Raw genomic sequence first — 9,665 nt, 5'->3', positions numbered from 1 at the left:
CGGCTGCCGCCGGCCGCCTCCCCGCCGGCCGACGCCCCGCTCCCCGTCGCCGGAGTCCCATGGCCGCCGCCCTGCTCCGGTCAGATCCGGGCGTGGTGCCCTGGATCCGGCCAACTCCGGCCGCCCCTCGCCTCCCCGCGCCGCTCCGACTCCTCCCGGCCTCTCCCCGATCTCCGGCCGTCTTCCCCGTCTTCTCCGGCGAAGATCCGGCGAGATCCGCCGCCGCCTCGAAGTCCGTGCAAAAATTTGAGGTTGACCCCGAAACGCCTAAGTCCTAGATTTCCGACATAATCATGCCATGTTCGTTGCATCGTATCTCTGCATCCGTAGATCCGTTTCGTGCGTGTAATATGTCAAATTGTTCGCCTCGACGAGTACTTCATTCCATTTCATTGCATCATTTTCATTTGAGCTCATCTTGGTGCCCGAAATGCTGTTGGAAGAGTGCATGTTGCTGTTAATCTGCTGAAACTGTTATAACTTGCCCATTTGTCATTTTTGCCATGTTTGATGTGTGCATCTTATGAGGTTGATGTCTACATGTGTTTTGATCTATGCCATGCCATCTTTCCAGGGGTGTTAACCATGTATTTTTGTGAGTTGTGTGCTGAGTGTATCAAGCTTGCTAAGTAGGGTACTTGCTGTTGCTGTTTTGCTAGACAGATTCTGTAATGTTGTGATGCCATGTTAACATGCTGCGACTAATCAATCTATGCATAATCTGGAGATGCTCTATAATTATGTTTTGATCAACATGTCTTGCTCTATCCAGTCATGCCCTTGGTTGCATTTATAGGTTGTTGTAGCTTGTTGTAATCTTGCTCCAAAGTTGCTTGATAATGTTGCTGTCAGCCTGTTAACATTAAGTTCAATATTTTCATGATTGTTTCCTAGTGATCCATGCACCCTATCAACTTGTTCTTGCCATGCTTAGCTTCATAAACATGTCTTCTTACTGTTGGTTGCATTGCCATGCCATGTATTGCTCTGTAGTGAGTGGTTCAAGCTCACCAACATGCCTACTTATTGTTGTTCCTGCCATGTTTGAATCTGTAATATAACTTGCCATGTTTACATGGGTGCCATCATATTTTATATGCCTTTTTGTCTTATGGTCATTAAGGATCTTTTGATCTATGCTATTGGTAGATTCATGCCATGCTTTTGTTTTCCATGATATGTTCCTGTAACATGTTGTTTGCTTGCTCTAAACATTGCAACCTGATGTTATTTTCTGCAAAGTCTGAAACTGTTATTATTTGCAATCTTTCCATGTGTTTTGGAGCATGATCTTTTCTTTTCTGGAGATAGCTCAGTTTTCATGTTTTGTTATGCTTTACCAGTACTTCATGCCCATGCCTTTTTTTCTTACGTTGAGTTGCTGTAGCATGTTGTTTTGATGCTTGCAATATGCCTAGTTGCTGTTTTGGACAGATTGTTGTCATATCTTGTATAGTGTGCATGTGTTGAACCGTTGCTCCGTTTTGAATATGCTCTATATGAAACTTGCTTGATTTTGCAGGTAGCTTCATATTATCATGTTGCATCCTTGTTTTGAGGTGTTTGCTTGATGTTTGTATGCATTTTGCATCAATGCCATGTTTAACTTGCTTTGCTCATATCTTCTAGGCCGTAGCTCCGAATCTAATGAACTTTATATGTAACTTGACTAGAATCTCGTGTAGATCAACTTGGTGCTCTTTAAATTGCTGTTTAACAACTTCAACTTAAGGTTTGTTCAGATCTGGACCAATTTCGAAATTTGCATATGAGGACTTACCGGAATTGTTATATGTTGTTCCCGGCCTCATTTAAACTTGCCTTGATGTGTTGTTCTTGTTTGCATCATCTCTTGCCATGAGTAGCTTCATGTAGCTTGGTCATGCATCATGCTTGTTGTGCATCATGTCTTGTCTATGTGTGGTGTGTTTACCATGTTGTGTGCTTCTTCTCGATAGTTCCCGTTTCGTTGCGATCGTGAGGATGCGTTCGTCTACGTGTGGTTCGTCTTTATGGCTTCATCTTCTTCATGGACTCGTTCTTCTTCCTAGCGGGATTTCTGGCAAGATGACCGCTACCATGGATCTCAATACTATCATTGCTATGCTAGTTGCTTCGTTCTATCGCTATGCTGCGTTACCTATCTTTTGCTCTTCAAGCCTCCCAAATTGCCATGAACCTCTAACCTTTGACATCATTCCTAGCAAACCGTTGTTTGGCTATGTTACTGCTTCGCTCAGCCCCTCTTATAGCATTGCTAGTTGCAGGTGAAGTTGAAGATTGCTCCATGGTGGACAGGGTTATGTTGGGATATCACTATATCTCTTATATTATTAATGCACCTATATACTTGGTAAAGGGTGGAAGGCTCGGCCTTATGCCTGGTGTTTTGTTCCACTCTTGCCGCCCTAGTTTCCGTCATACCGGTGTTATGTTCCCGGATTTTGCGTTCCTTACGCGGTCGGGTGATTTATGGGACCCCCCTGACAGTTCGCTTTGAATAAAACTTGTCCAGCAAGGCCCAACCTTGGTTTTACCATTTGCCTCACCACCACCTACCTTTTCCCTTGGGAGTAATTAACCCAAGGGTCATCTTTATTATAGCCCCCCCGGGCCAGTGCTTGTCTAAGTGTTGGTCCGAACTGAGCAGCCTGCGGGGCCACCTCGGGGAAACTCGAAGTCTGGTTTTACTCGTAGCTTGACTTATCCGGTGTTGCCCTGAGAACGAGATATGTGCAGCTCCTATTGGGATTGTCGGCGCATCGGGCAGCTTTGCTGGTCTTGTTTTACCATTGTCAAAATGTCTTGTAAACCGGGATTCCGAGACTGATCGGGTCTTCCTGGGAGAAGGTCTATTCCTTCGTTGATCGCGAGAGCTTGTCATGGGCTAAGTTGGGACACCCCTGCAGGGTTTAAACTTTCGAGAGCCGTGCCCGCGGTTATGTGGCAGATGGGAATTTGTTAATGTCCGGTTGTAGATAACTTGACACCTGATCCGAATTAAAACGCATCAGCCGCGTGTGTAGCCGTGATGGTCTCTTCTCGGCGGAGTCCGGGAAGTGAACACGGTTTCTGAGTTATGATTGACGTAAGTAGGTGTTCAGGATCACCTCTTGATCATTGCTAGCTTCACGACCGTTCCTTTGCTTCTCTTCTCGCTCTTATTTGCGTATGTTAGCCACCATATCATGCTTAGTCGCTGCTGCAACCTCACCACTTTACCCCTTCCTTTCCCATTAAGCTTTGCTAGTCTTGATACCCATGGTAATGGGATTGCTAAGTCCTCGTGGCTCACAGATTACTACAACAACAGTTGCAGGTACAGGTTTTGCGATGATCATGACGCGAGGGCGATGCTTGCTTGCGTTGAGTTCTTCTTCTGCTTCTTCGATCAGGGGATAGGTTCCAGGTCGGCAGCCTGGGCTAGCAGGGTGTATGTCGTTTGAGTTTCTGTTTGTGTTTCATCCGTAGTCGGATGGTGCTCTGATGTATTGTGATGTTGTATTCTTGTGCCATGTATGCCTCTTGTATGTATCCCCATCTATTATGTAATGTTGATGCACTGATATCCACCTTGCAAAAGCGTTCCAATATGCGGGTCTATCCTTGGTGGGACCTTCGAGTTCCTTTTGGATAGGGTCACATATTGGGCATGACAGAAAACTAGTAGTAGTTTTGGAAATAGTTTTACCCTAACTAACGACCAAGCTAACTAAGGCTTCCTACAGTCAGGATGGCTCTGATACCAGCTCTGTGGGGACACCGACTCATAAGTTGAGATCACCGAATGCACGTGTACAGTGATCCCAGAGATCAATGCTCACTGAACACACAGAAGCTGAATAACAAGAGTCTTACATCCATACATACCGTTTTACACAAGTAGGACCATTATGGTCAAGTCTTGAGTATAACATTGCAGCGGAAATCTTCGTCGATAACTTGGACCCATGCCATCTGCCTTAACCCTACAAGCATTCTGACTGGGAAGCGTCCTAGCTCGCATGTTCGTCACCGAAGTATTCTTCATCATATCATGTTCTTTTATGCCTGGCCAATAAAATAACCAGTGGCAAGCCAATGAGTACTTTGAATGTACTCGCAAGCAACCGAAGAGTGATAACAGAATAATTATGCAAAGCTCTACTGCTTAATTGGCATTGTTGCGGAAAGCTGGTTTTTCTCATGCAAGTATGATCAACATTTATCAAGGACAGGAATGCGTCTGCAACAAGCATCAGGAGGTTATAGACATCAACATCGAGAAAGAGTTATGAACAACTCATGCTCAACCCAATCGTGACTTCCTCACGAGTCACATCATCAATATCACCAAACGGTGTTGTTTGTCAGAAACATATGGACATAGTCTAAGCAGCACCGCCCAACTGTCCTTGACCGTGGACACGGCTATTCGAATAATTTTACACTCTGCAGAGGTTGCACACTGTACCCACAAGATCCGGGGAACTTCCGTGTCAGCCACGACCCGCGATACCTCAAGTACCCGGGGTAAGCACCCGATCACTATCTTTCCCTAGACGACACTAACATGGAGTCCACTCGATTGGTAGTAACCCCCGTGCCTAACATTTCACATCATAAAGTTGTGGAGCCTCGCTCCCATATTCATCACATACCACAAGCACGGGGTACCAACGGTGTGTCCGGTGCCCTGTGAAAACAGTCATGGCCGCCCTACCTGGCACGACCCCGTCCCGAGAGAGCGCACCAACAACTCTCCCGTCACTAGTAATGCGGGCTCCAAGCTAGTATCAGTCTAGGTAATCAATAATGCCCTTTCCCATATAAGGGTAGAGTGGTTGCGCATGTAAGGTTGGGACAGTCGCCAAATCTTAAATCTAATCCGTCTCTGTAAACAACACTTTCATCAAGCCTCGGTACACTACCTCTCCACCAAGTAGTGACCTAGTTCATCATCATCTCCCAGGGGCATTAGTTGCACCCATTGGGCTATTTGCAAGTATGTCAAACCACACTTGGTTTCTTTCCATGCATAACCCCGACCCATTTTGCTCAGCCAACAACTATAGCATATTTCTACAACCCACCAACACAACTCTAAACAAGGATATAGTCATGATCAATGCAAGTATCAACGGGGTATGCAACGAAGGCAAACCTAGCAAGGTTGCCATTCAAGATATCATGCATTCAACAATCACGGAAAGAAATGTAACTATGATCAAAAGGGTTCATCATAGTCAAAGGGCTGCTTGCCTGTTTTAACAGAGTCTTCGAGGTCTTCAATATCTCTGGTCCAACTCCGCGCACTGCGTCTACTTCGTCAACTATCGTCGAAAGCAACCATAATAAGCAACACAACAAGGCAGGAAATAAAAGTGCTCTAAAAATATGAGTTGGACTTTTCTGGGATACCTCTGGTCATATGAGGGATGACCAAAGTGGTTTCATTAGGATTTGATCAATGGACATCTCTGAACATTTTGATATGATGGAACCAAGGGATTTATGGATTTGCAAGAAGTGTCCAGAAATATATATTTGGAAAATGAGCAAAGGCACCCATTTTAGAAGCATCTAGGAGTTGGTTTCACTGGATTTGGAGTTCAAATGAATTCCCTATGAATTTGCAAAGTTGACAAATATGAAGAAATGGCTCATAATATTGTGGGGTACAGAAAGTATTAAGAAAAATGTTCATAAACTAAGTTATGAACTTAGAAGCATCTAGGAATTTGAATAATGGCATTTGGATCAATTTTGAGCTCTCTGTGATTTTCTAAAGTTCATCACAGAAATAGAAAAATGGGGTTTTGATAAATATTTGTGAAGGAAATGCTTCTGTAAAAATATTACAATAGCACCATGTGGTAGGGCATGATTTTAGAAACTACTAGAAATTTGAATCATTGGATTTGGAGTTAATCTGAATTCTCTAGAGATTTTACAATATTTATAAAAAGAGAATAAGGAAGAAAAGATGTCAACCTTATAAAGCGCACTGGGCGAAGCCCAGCTAAACAGTGCCTACTGGGCTCGTCCCAGTGGCTCAGCTGCGCGAGGGAAGAGGTGACGCCGATGGCGCACTACAGGAGAGCGCCACCCAGCGGGGAAAGCGGATTGGCTAGAAGCCGTTTCCACTTAAACTTGCGGGCCCGGTCCACTAGGTCGCCGACACACGGGGCCCACTAGTCGGGTTCATCCCCAACCTCCCGCGCGGGCGCATCGGGAGACAGAGGAGGCGAGGCCGGACGGTGCCGGCGCTCTCCCCAGCGGTACCGGCCACCTCCGGCGACGCCCGGAGTACCGGAGCGTTCAGGATGCCATGCCGCATCCAACCGTGGGTGGCACGGTCTCCCAGGGGCGCTGGGCTGAGCAGGGTGTTGGCCGCGGCAGATGAGGCCGGCGGTGATGGTGGGCACGGCACTACAGCCACCGGGAGAAGTAACCGGAGTGCGGGGGAGCTTCGGGGGGTCGTGGAAGATGTATTGGGACACATAGGTGGAGGGGGCGGTGCTCGGGCGTCGCGAATTTAGGCGATGGACGGCGGCTCGGCTTCGGCCTTGGAGGGATCAGGAGGGCGCAAGGAGGGGAGTGGATCGGTCCAGGGGGTGCACGGGAAGGAGAGAGAGCCAAAGGAGCAGAGGGAGGGCTCGGGGGTGGCCTTATGTAGCCGACCCATGGCTCACCGTGGACGTGGCGCACGGGTGGCCATGGCAACACCTCGGGAGGCCAGGAGGGAGGGAGTGGGGTTGTCTACGGTGTTCGTGGGGGTGGAGTAGGGTGCCAGGAAGAGAGAGAGGGGGAGTGGGAAGAGGTCAGAGACGCGTGCGTGTGAGCCGCACCATTGGCGCGCTCGGGTGGCCTCTGTTTGCTAGCGCGGAGGCGCGGGGAGGAGGAGAGAGGAGGGGGCCGACCGCGTAGCGTGTTGCGGACGCCGAGGCACCTCGATTGGCGCGAGGGGGGAGGCTCAAGGTGGACGGGAGCGCCGTGTCAACGGTCGGGAGCACGGTAGCGTGCTCCAGAGCGCGTCTTTTGCCGGCATGCGTGGCTTTTGCGCGCGCACTCGCGTGTCCACTAGTTTCAAAGGCATGCAGAGGGAATAAACAAGGGGGAAAATTGGCATTGGATGCTCTGGAACCTGCCAGGAGTGAGAGAGAGATGAGAAAGGGAGGAAAAAGTGGCTATCCAGAGAAGAAAAATGGGTCCCTGCCCCCTTCATCATTGCCTCTCGGGCAGGAAAGCACACCAGAGGTAGAGGGGGACTAGGAGAGGCTGTGGTAAAAAGTTGAGCTCATGGAGAATAGTGGAAGTGGTCAAAATAATGATTTTGGAAAAATGGCAGAAGGTGTTTGTTGTTGGTTTGGGCAAGAAAATTAATTCCACTTGCCATGAGAATTAACAGGATGGAATGGCACATAGAATTAGGGTGTTCCACCAAGTTTGAGCTCATTTGGGCAAGGTAGCCAATGTAACTTTGGTAAACCCTAGAAATCAGCAGAAATGGCTTTACCAAGATTTAGTCATGCAAATCAATTCTCCTTGATGCACCACTTGGTGTAGTGTCATAATTTGAGGCTCTGAACATGTCCACAAAAGTTGAGATCAAAAGGAGGAAGTTGCCAATGTAGAGTTGTTCAAATTTGGTTCTAGACAGAAAGGGTTTTGGGGCACTTTGATCAAGTTAACTTGTTCCCCAACTTGTGCCATTTGGTCTAGATTAATTATTAGACCATTTGAGAATGTTCACAAGGTTTGAGAACATTTGGACATGTTTGGCAATGTAAAGTTGCTCAAACTTCAAAATGGACAGAAATGGTTTTGAGGAGCTTTGATGATGTTATCTTGTTCTCCAAGTCATGAGACTTGGCAAGATCATCTAATATGTCATATGTGACATTATAGAATTTTATTGGAATTTTTGGGGAATATTTCCTTTGTAAATATTTCAAAAGCTTGAAATATCCAGAAAGGGTTTTTGAGGGATTTGACCAATATTTTGAACATGACCATGTGTTGAAACTCTTATATATTGGTAATATATGACCACTGAGTTTCCCTAAAGTTTTACAAATATTTTTAAAATAATAAAATAATTTTTCCTTATTAAAGACCATTTCTGGACTTAAGAAAAAGCTTTTAAATAAAATAGGAAAATAACTTTTAAAATTATGTTTTTGTGGTTTATGGGTTTCCTATATCTAATAGGAGTCAAATATATTTTTGGAAAGATTTTTACTGCCCTTAATTAAGTACTTGCAGTGCAAACCTCAATTCAAGGTTTTTTGAAAAACTAAGTTTAGAAAATACTATTTGGCCAAATTATTTTTGCAAGAAATTATTTTTATGTCCTATACACATGGCATGATCATTGGTTCAAGAGTTTGGAGCAAGGAGATGAAGTATAGGAGTTGGAGGATTTATTTGATTTTTAGAGCACTTGCAAACAGCAGACAAACATTCAATCAAGGCAAAGACAAAATACTCAAAAGTTTTTGCCAAACCACATTTTATCATGATCTATCATCTTAAGTGTTGTGCCATGAAAATCAGGGTGTGACATCTACTCATCCAAATATCTTGCCATAGCTTTAGACATCGACCTAGGTATTTATTTCTGGACTTCGTAAAAAAACATATATGTTTTTGCTGTAATATCTAGTAGAAGAACTAATTTGTATGTCTAACAGATGGACAACACTTGGATAAATTCTCCTCGAAGATTCTCTGCTGCATATGTCGAGGGGGTTGAAAACTTCATGAACTTTATCAGAGCTGAGTATGGTGGTCTGAAATCAGATGTGCTCTGCCCGTGTAGCAGTTGTATGAATTCTGTTACAAGACCCTAGTCAACTATGCAAAATCATCTACACTTGTATGGGATGTCGGTCACATATACTAGGTGGGTTCATCATGGTGAAGCTGTGAACATCAATGTTATTGACTATGTGGAAGCTGCAGGGCACCATCTTGATCTACCTGATGCTCAGGTGGAAGAGGAGGAGGAGGTGGTGGTGGCGGAGCCAGTGAGTTTGACCAACATTGAAACAATGCTATGAAATGCTCGTGCATTTCGTGAACTTTCACCTACAGAAGAAAAATGGTGGACCCACATGTTGGAACAATGCAACATGGCTGTCACCCCGGGAAATAAGCTGTCAGTATTCTCAGCTATGGTCACCTTTCTTCAGGTGATGACATCTGAGCGGATGACCAACAAATCATTCGATGCGATGTTGGCTGCTTTCCGCAAATCTTTCTGAGAGGCGTCTGAGCTGTCACACACCTATAGTAAACTGAAGAATTTCCTTTGTGCAGTTGGAATTGGATATGATATGATCCATGTTTGTAAGAATAATTGTGTTCTGTTCCGGAAGGATTATGCCAACTTAAGTGAATGCCCGAAATGCAAATCATCAAAATGGAAAGATGGTGATGCTGTGAAGAGGATTCCTCATAATGTTCAGAGACATTTTCCAATTATGCCAAGATTGCAAAGGTTGTTTCATGATGCTGAAACAAGAGAGGATGTACTGTGGCATTCTAGGAACTGGGAGTACAGAGATCAGAATGTAATGAGCCATCCATCTCATGGTAGTGAGTGGAAATGCTTCAATCAGAAACACAAAAAGTTTGTTGCTGACCCGTGAAACATTAGACTTGGCTTAGCTTCAGATGGA

This window comes from Triticum dicoccoides, chromosome 1B (assembly GCF_002162155.2).
Source record: "Triticum dicoccoides isolate Atlit2015 ecotype Zavitan chromosome 1B, WEW_v2.0, whole genome shotgun sequence".
NCBI lineage: Eukaryota > Viridiplantae > Streptophyta > Magnoliopsida > Poales > Poaceae > Triticum > Triticum dicoccoides.
This window is presented reverse-complemented; position numbering follows the sequence as displayed.